General features: G+C 43.2%; 1 non-coding gene across 1 annotated transcript; it reads right to left on the bottom strand.

Moving 5' to 3' along the window:
• Positions 1-1,785: 1,785 nt before the first annotated feature.
• On the bottom strand, positions 1,786-1,867 carry trnas-gcu (transfer RNA serine (anticodon GCU)). Its single transcript has one exon. It is a non-coding gene; the product is annotated as a tRNA-Ser (tRNA).
• Positions 1,868-10,062: the final 8,195 nt, after the last annotated feature.

Below are 10,062 nucleotides of genomic sequence, written 5' to 3'. Positions count from 1 at the left end.
CCCTTGACTAAAAACACCTACAAAATAAAACACACCACTGCTGTGGGCACCCACCTCATGGGAGTCAGGCCCCTGGTGGTCATGGCCCCCAGGAGCCGTGGTGGGCGTCCCTGATTTTCATTTCTAAAAGGTGGCAACCTGACAGCAAACAAACCCATCCTCTGAACTTGGAGTCTCAGTTGAGGCTGCATCTGAAACCAAAGACTTTGTATGAATAACTGTCAACCCACATTCTTTGTCTGGACTAAAAGTTAATTAGTTAACAGTTGGCTAAGCTACCTGTGGTCAACTACTGATTTAAAAAAGGTCCAGAGGCCCACAACAAAATTTTCAAATCATCCAGTCATGTGACTGAAGTCATCCAGTCACATGACTAAAACCATCCAGTCCCGTGACTGAAGCCATCCAGTCATGTGACTGAAGTCATCCATTCATGTCAGTGATGTCACTTGGCAGGACTGTCATTGCCGTCACATTCTAGAAAAGAATCCAGACTCCACATTTGGCTCCCATGATAACAGATGGACCTCTGGTTGGAGGCTGGACGATGATGTTTGGACTTGAAGGAAAACTCCTTGTCCAAATTCCATTGTGTTCAAATTTAAAGTCCCACAATAAAAAGTAGCTGAATCTGACAGGTGAAGGTTTGGAACTCCAAGATGGTTGATGTTTTCTTGACTTGATGCTCTGACTGTCAGGGTAGATGACAGCTTCTTTCTGCTGCTGCATCTGATTGGCTATGATTGGAGGTTTTACCTCCCAAGGTTGTCTGGTTCCAGGGGAAATTTGAAAATTCCAGTCCCCAACCTTGGCTGTTCTGAAACTCTTCTCCTGAATCACTCCTGAGCTGCAGAAAGAAAAAATACCAGTGCCCAACCAGATCAACTTCATGGCTGCTGACAGCCTCAGACACTTGATTTCCATCAATCTGGAGCCAAGAAGGCCCTCACCTGTGGTTCTCCTCCAGGAGGGTCCAGGTTCTGCCATTGTGGCTCCTTGTGCCACTGCCAGAGAGCCTCAGCTGCACACTGCAACATTTCAACAGGAGATTTACATTCCTTCAAATGTCCTGACATCTTCTTCCAATGGTTCTGTTCTATCTTTATATTTTAAAATCAATCACACAATGAAAGCTGCCACAGCTGGTTTAAGAGAGAGAACACACTAAGAGATTTGAAACCAGTAAAATATGCTTTTCTGTATGCAAACTAGTGAGGGGCATGGAAGGATATTTTACCACCAATACAGAACCCAAACTTGAGTCATGTGATGAGATGGCGACTGTGAAGAGTGATTATGAAGTTAATGGACAAAATGTGAATTGAAAGTAAATACATTAAAAAATACTAAAACAAATAAATAAAAGAAGGAGCACAAATGACATTTTTCTGCACAAATTTACTGGTATTAGACTGCATTTTTGGTTCATGAGTAGATGAAAGAGTATCACATATATATTATATACATGTGATACATGCACGTGGCTTTGGACAAAAGCTTAAAGAAATTGTAGAATTATTTAAACATACCAAGTGGACTGTTTCAGGTTTCTTGAAGATGCTTCAGCTCTCATCCAAGAGGCGTCTTCAGTTTTCTTCACTGATGGGAGGATTTATAGCTCTGTGGGGGCGGGACCTTCTACAGAGGTGATTGACACATGTGAGCTCTGGGTGTCAGAGTTGTTTTGGTCAGGTTGTGAAAGGGAAGTTGACTCAACTGGTATCTGTGTCAGTTAAAAGCCTCACAGTAATTCCATAATGTAGGAGTAGAAACCAGAATCGCTCACGACGAGGATGGGATTCGAACCCATGCGTGCAGAGCACAATGGATTAGCAGTCCATCGCCTTAACCACTCGGCCACCTCGTCTGCTGACAGCAACCCTGAGCTTTTAAACACCTGAACTCTTTGGAGCCTATTTGTCAGAAATGGACCCAGCAGGAGCCACTGAACACAACTCTGACATAATCAGGCTTCTTCCCAGCAGCATCGTGCTACAGAAGGCAGAATACAGACCATCGATACATCATCAGAGTGAACACCAGCTGATGTTTACAAGTTTAATTCACCTTTTACTACAAAATGACATCCAAGCTCAGATTCTCTTGTCCTGATTGAACAAGTAAATGTTTAAGAAGATGAGAGTACCAGACTTTTTCATCCAAGGAAACAAGCATCCTATCACTGTCCTATGCAGAGTTTCTTTAAAAAAAAAAAGTGAGACAACCTCAAGATTTTCTTTTCCTCTTGTTGGATTTTGCCACAGAGAATCAGAGACAATCAAAAGCTTGTTGGACTTTAACGTTGGAGGACTGAACAAGTCATGACATCATCAGTTTTACCTTCACAGGTGCTTCATTTACTTTACTTTCAATTTTAGAGAGGTAGAACCTGAAATCAAAGCTGTCCATCAAAAGAAGTGAAAGCTTCCCAGGCTGTGATGTTCTTGTCTACAAACTCTGTCTTGTATGGAGCTTCAATCTTGAATAAAAAGAAGATAACACTTGTTGTGATTTGGCGCTTTAAAAATAAAACTTACGACTTACATGGAAACTGTCTGGGGGGGGGGGTTGGAGCCTCCATCAGGTATGTGTTTGATATCTGAATTCTGTCTCTGATGTCTGAATTCTGTCTTTGATCTCTGTGTTCTGAGCATTGATCTCCTGCTTCAGTCTTTGATCTCTGACTGATCCTAAACTAATCAAAGGATCACATCAGCATATTGGTTTAGTCTACAGATGGTGATTTTACCTATTTGAAGCCTTATTTTGTGTTTGATGGACATTTTTAAAATCATTAATGACTTTTTGACTGAACATCCTGGACAATGTGGTGCCTGATGAGTAGACAACTTGGGTACAAAGTTGAAGAGGAGGGTTTTTGGAGAGGGGATATTTTTGCAGTGTTCCAAGTCAATAATAACTGTGGCAAAATGTCATCATTTTTCAAAATGTCCTCACGAAGATGGTTTGTAATTCTGTCTCTCCCTCATCCTCAGCTGCTGCAGCACTTTAAAGAAAACCTTTGACTCGTGGATCTAACAAAGATCAGATGTTGTCTCCTCCAGAACATCAACACTTTAACGTTGTTGGCAGGACTCCAACCTGAGCAGGGAGACCCCAATGGATTTCTAGTCCATCGCCTTCACCACTTGGCCACAACAACCACATTCACACACACATTTGTAAAAGATTCACATTCACACAATTCTTTAAAATTGTGTCACAAGCCCATTTGTGTGAGGTCCTATTTTCTCTTTTTCAGCATTCCTTTGTTTCCAGGTCTCTAATAAGTGCAGAATTAAAAAGACAAGCAAGCTGGATCCATCCTGGGCAGGTGATATGAGCCATTGACCACTGGCCAGAGACCCTGGCACAGACTTTGGGGGGTGGTGAGAGAGAGCATTTCTACAATTATATTCTACATTTATAGAATTCTACAATCCTACAATTTCATTGAGCAGACGCTTTTGTCCAGAGCCACTTGCATATTTTTTCGGTGAGTTTGGCTCCTGAGCTCAAGACAGTTGTGACTCATAAAGGACAGCTTCAAATGCAGCTGTGAAGCCTCATTGTCAGCTGGGAGGAACGACAGGTGTCTCCCTCTAGTGGCTCCTCACAGCAACACCAGCCTCATTTCATTCACATGCATCCACCACCTCACTACCAAAGGCCAGTTGGGCCTCCACAGACAGGTGAGTTTCAAGTGTTGGACAAAGGTCTTGAAGATGTTCTTATTAATTCTATAACATCTGAGATGAAAATCGATGGAATTACAACTAACAAGCAGCCAAACACCTGATCAGATGCTCCTTCATGAGGCTGAGAAGAATCAATCTAAACTGGGATGAAGAAAATTAATTGAGAGGAGAAACCTACTGATTGGATGACATGGACCCACCTGATCCATGTCAGCCTTGTTGGAGCAGAAAGAGGTGGATCAGAGGAATCAGTGGATCAAGACTCAGGTGTCAGATGCAGAATGTCTTTATTGACAATGGAGTCAGAGAAATCTTCCAATGTGAGAGAACGTGACAGACCATTTTATACCACAGACAGGCTGTGTGTGTGTGTGTGTGTGTGTGTGTGTGTGTGTGTGTGTGTGTGTGTGTGTGTGTGTGTGTGTGTGTCCTAACTGACTGGAAACTGAATAATAACCAGACTAACTTTTGTTATTGACCAAGTCTGGGTGACTCACTTAATTCATAACTGAAGTGATTATTTAATTAATAAACAGAACATTTGTCCAAAAGTCATGATCAAATTCATGTAAAATCTGAGCAACGAGGGTTTGAAAATGTTCAAATGAGCCAAAACAATGTCCTGGGATCCAACCAGGGACCTTTAGATCCACACCAATCTTCCCTGACCTCATAGAAACTGGAACATTTCAACAAATAAATTCAAATTCAACTAAGCAGCAACTCTAGAACAGTCAGAGCACTTGCTAATTCCCCTGTTAGCTCCAGATCAGACAATGCAGGCTCACCTTCACGCTTGGTTGTACGACCGTCACCAGTTGAAGCTTCTCTGGTTCAACAAACTCTGGGGACTCAAGACACAAGTCAGCACCGGTGCAGGTCCAGATCCAGATGTTAGCTGATGGGGACAATGGCTTAAGGGAGCTCCAGGTAGCTGGTTTGAACTGGTCCCTCATCTCTGTGAGTAGAAACCATCTGAGGTGGAGGGTGAAGATCTGCTTTGTCCTCCTGATCTCCCAGTAAAGCCAGTATCAGTAGCGGCTGGCTCATAGGGGGCGCTGGGGCGCCGCCCCACCAGCTGTGGAGAGGAAAATCTCTACATGTATTTATACATATATATGTGCATATGTTTACAATTTGTATCGTCAATGTCAGCCTTACTTAATTGTGTGTGTCTACATGCAATATGGGTCATTTAAACAACATTTACGCCAAATGACTCATTCAATGAATAGTGAATTTACTCTGATAGACTGTATAATTTGTCTTTAGGGGCGCTCGTCAAAGCGCCCCAGACCTGCAATTAATTAGCCAATCCTGTATGGTTGCTAGGGAAAAATAATGAATAATTGGCCAATCAACATCGCCAAATTTAATGGCGTAGGGGCGCTGGAAAAGTCGCTCCTACGCCAACGTAAAATGCGTGAAGGTTTGGATTGCTAAAACTAGCTGAGGAGCCCGCGATATTCTTTTTGCGTAGTGAGATTCCCAGATTTCCGAATCCCTACGAAAAAAAATACCGCGAGAAGTGAGTGAGAGAGAAAATGGCGACAACAACGATCGAAGTTCAAGAGCAGCAGTTTCCACCGAATTCGGTGAGATCCCTTTTAAATTTCCCTTTTGCGAGGAGGACCATGGCGGAAAAAATCCGCGTTAAGGAGCTGGGACCGGACAAGCCTGAAATCAACATCCAGCAGCAGTCCAAGGAAAAGGCTAAATCCTACAACAGGACTTTTTGCCGGAGCTGGTTTCAGCGCAAGCCGTGGCTGACGGGTTGTGGAGCAGCCAACGCACTTTTTTGCTTCCCCTGCATCCCTTTCAGGAGTGACCGGTGTGATTCAGCATGGACACAGACAGGAATCACTGACCTGAAGCACCTCTCCGAGCGGATTAAGAAACACGAAAGAGCGAAAATTCACATGGAAAACTGCGTGAAGCTAGCGGTTCTTGGGGAGATTAGCATAGCAACGCAGCTCGATGACAGTCACCGCATCGCTGTAAGGAAGCACAATGATGACGTAGATAAGAACCGTAACATCTTATCTAAGATAATTAACTGTTAAATTCTGTGGTGCTTTTGAACTGGCTCTGCGGGGACATGACGAAAGTGATTCCTCTGACAACGCTGGAATATTCAGAGGTCTAGTTGACTTGATGGCATCCATTGATCGGGACTTGAGGGAGCACCTTGAAAATGCAACCGTTTTTAAAGGCACCTCGAAGACAGTACAGAACGAGCTCCTGGACTGTATGCTGGCAGTTTTGAGAGAACAGATCCTGGATGAAGTTAAATCGGCAGACTTTTTAGCGATCCAGGCTGATGAAACTACTGACGTTTCAACACAGTGTCAGTTAGTCTTAGTTCTGAGATACATTGACGACCGCCACAATATTCAAGAACGGTTCTTTGAATTTTTGAAACTGCCCAACACCTGTGCGGATGCAATAGCCAGTGCCTTATTGGAGAGGCTGCACAGCATCCTTTCTGAGGGACAAGAAAAGAAGCTGATTGTCCAGGCCTGTGATGGGGCAGCTGTGATGAGGGGTGCCAAAGGAGGAGTGCAGCGAAAGGTACAAGACATCTATCCAAACGCTCACTATGTTCACTGCTATGCCCATCAGTTAAACCTGATACTGCAGCAAGCAACCTCCCACATCCCTCAGAGCAGTCACTTTTTTTCTGACATGGGGGGATTTGCTTCTTTTTTCTCTAAGTCAAGCAAGAGAACTGCAGTGCTTGATGAGATGGTTGCGCACCGACTTCCAAGTGCATCATCAACACGTTGGAACTTCAACAGTGGTGTTAACACAGTTTATGAGCACAAGAAGGATCTGGTGAATTGCTTTCAGGCTATCCGGAACAGTGAAGGGTTTGATAGCCAGACAAAGAGAGAAGCTGGTGGCTATGTGAGAATGCTGGAAGATGAAACTTTTTGTTTTTTACTGGCCCTGTTCCACAAAATCATGCCACATGTGGACATCCTTTACAACCAGCTGCAGAAGAGAAACATTGATGCTGTCTACATGGCAGGAGTCACCCAGACATTCATTGACCACATGCAGGCTATCAGGTATGCTAAATTAATTAATTTGTAGCCTAACCTCAATTTCTCTGTATATGTAGACTTAAATGCTTATATATCATCTTATTTAAAGAATTGATTTATCTGTATAATATAATTGACAGTAATGATATCCACCTTTGGTTTTGTTCATGTATCCCTAACCAGTTTTTAGAACTTACTCATGAAACTTATGTGTTGGGTCAGGGAGGATGTGCCTACTCTGGCTGAGGATGAGGAGTTCAGGGGACCTGCTCAGGAGCCACCCGCAAAGAGACGCAGAACCTTGGGAGAAGACACACTGCACCATTTGGCACTGGAGGTAAGAACTTGCTTCTTAGTGTGATTTGAATCACATTATTAAATAAAATCAAAATAAGATGTTGGCCATATGATACAGTGGTCCAGACTTAAATGTATATTCTTTTATGATGATGTGAATCATTACAGTATGTTTATTACATAATATAGGCTAGCTCATCAGGTCAATGTATTAAGACAAGTGAAGATGCAATAATTCCTATTTTGTATAATTATATCATTGCATAGGTATGTGACACCATTGTGAGCCATGCCAAGGAGAGATTTAGTTTCACCAAGCATCTTGTCAGCGCCACACTCCTGCAAGGAGACCTGTTCCCACAGCACAGCCGAAAGTTCCCAGATTCAGCACTGAAAACCACAGTGGAAGCCTATCCCTCATTGGACAAGGCCAGACTTCAAACAGAGCTGTCTCTGATCTACGGGAACGAAGAGTTTCAGAGTTGCAGTGGTGCACTGGCTCTCTATCAGGTTTTGATGGAAAATAACCTTCAAGACACGTTCACTAAAACTGTAAGTCTGCTCAACATCCTCATCACCACACCAATGACAACGTCAGAATCTGAGAGGTGCTTCTCCACTTTGAAGAGGATAAAAACTTTTCTTACAAATACCATGGCACAAGATCGGCTCAACGCTCTGGCTATGCTCTCCATTGAGAAAAAACTGACACGAAACATTCCTGGTTTCAACACCAGGGTCATTGAGAAATTTGCCTCCCAGAAAGAGAGACGAGCAAAGTTCCTGTACAAATGACTGCTGAATTCAAACACACACCCAGAAAGACTGAAACAAATAGACAGAGAGACAGAGGGAGAGAGACAGGTAGACGAAGAGAGAAAGAGAGACGGACACAAAGAGAGAGAGACAGAGAGAGACACACACACTAAGAGACAGACAAACAGAGATAGAGACACAGAGAAAAGGACACAAAGACGGAGACACAGAGAAGGAGACAGACACAGATGAACAAAGAGAGAGACAGAGAGAGAGAGACAAACACACACATTGTTGATTTGTATTGTATAGATTAAGCTCAAATCACCTTCTGTAAAGTTAACATCATTGTATAATATTTGATCGCATAAAATTTACTGTAGTTGTAAATTGTTGTTGGTTTTTTTTGTCTTTGAAACTGTCGATTTTAAGAAGGAAAGTAAATACGATTTTAAAACATTTAATAATTGTCCGGCTGCTGTTTTTGAATGATTATACTAGACTAGGCACGGAAATGTTTTTGGCACACCAGCCCCACCAAGAATTTTTTTCACCTGCCACCACTGGCTTCTGTCATTTAGTTTCCAGGAAATGTTGATGACACACTGGGATTTTTTGTTCTCCTGCTGTCACTGTCAAGTGCCAGCTTAACATGTGAGAGGTAGCAGGATCCATGCATGTGTTCATGTTTACAGCAGACAAGGAGGAAACCTTGGAGGATTTCAGGGACTTTTAGCAGTGGTTCACACTTCAGGTGTGAAAGCTTCTCAGTATAAAATTTTAAGTGAGCGAGCCAGGAGTTGAAGCTAGAATCTTCTGACAGTAGTCAGTCATGCTATCCATTGCACCACCAGCCCTGTGAAAACCTCTTCATGTTCATGTGTACTTGATTTTATAGACAATCCAAACGATCTGGTGGCATTTTCAGGGGACACAATGGTGCAGTGGTCAGCACTGTGGCCTCACAGCAAGAAGGTTCCAGATTTGAGCCCCAGCTGTGGAGTCTGCATGTTCTCCCTGTGTCTGTGTGGGTTCTCTCTGGTACTCCAGCTTCCTCCCACAGTCCAAAGACATCAAGAGGGGACGAGGCTGATTGATACTCTAAATTGACCGTAGGTGTGGCTGTGAGTGTGAATGGTTGTCTGTCTCTATGTGTTGGCCCTGTGATGGACTGGTGACACGTCCAGGGTGAACCCCGCCTCTTGTCCAAAGGCTGCTGGGATAGGCTCCACCCCCACACACAAACCTTGACATATAATCAGTGGAGAAAAGGAAATTTATCTACACTCATGACTTCATCTGTTTTGAGGACTGAACTGGATATAAACTCTGAGAATTCAGAGTAAGGACCAGGAGGGTGGTACACAATAATAGATAGGAGGAAATGTGGAGTCTGGGTTCTTTTCTAGAATGTGACGGCAATGACAGTCCTGCCAAGTGACATCACTGACATGAATGGATTACTTCAGTCACATGACTGGATGACTTCAGTCACCTGACTGGATGACAGTGTAGATGCCAATGTAGAGGTTGGGGAAATAGTCTCTGAGAATCCAGCTTGAACCAACGCCCTCCTTGTTCTTCAAAAACCCAAACAGCGACCATCAGTCTCCCTCCAATCCTGTACTTGGGTTCAATGTTGCTGTTCCATTTTGCAGCAGTAGGTGTCGCTGTGATACCAGGTTCAGTTCAAGAGTCCCAACTCCAGCTCATGTTGGTGACCTCAGTGGCAGGGTAAAATGGCGCTTCAGTGGATCATGTGGATCAACTCATGTCTGTCCTCACTGCTCCACAGGTCTGTCAAATGTTCTGTAAAATAGTTTGAGCACAGCAGAGATGCTAGATTAGGAGTTGATGGGAGTTGTTGCAGATACCAGTGTCCAAAGTCCAGCTTGAACCCAGTTTGTGCCACTTATTTGTCAAGCTAGCAGAGATTCTTTTCACTGCCAAGCTAAAGTGACTTCTGTCAACAAAGGTAAACATACAAAAGGATATTTCTACTGTCAGTTCAAGATTTTTATCAAACTCCTTTTTCATAGCTTCAACCTTCCTCTTGTGTTAGCTTTCTGTTCCCATCTCTGATGTTAACAGGTCAGTTTTGACCCTCGTCTTCAATCAGCTGTAAAATAAACTAAAAACAATTTTCTATCATCCAAGTTGTTTCCCATCTCTTGGTTACCTTGTTAGGCTTCCTTATCCATGGAAATATTGATTGGAATATTTTGTTGTGGGCCTCTGGACCTTTTTTTAGTCAGTAAACCCTC

This window comes from Aulostomus chinensis, chromosome 4 (assembly GCF_037954235.1).
Source record: "Aulostomus chinensis isolate RoL2024-O1b breed Wild chromosome 4, RoL_Achi_v1.0, whole genome shotgun sequence".
Classification (NCBI taxonomy): Eukaryota; Metazoa; Chordata; class Actinopteri; order Syngnathiformes; family Aulostomidae; genus Aulostomus; species Aulostomus chinensis.
Note: the sequence above shows the minus strand (reverse complement) of the source record. Positions and strands in the feature narration are given on the sequence as shown.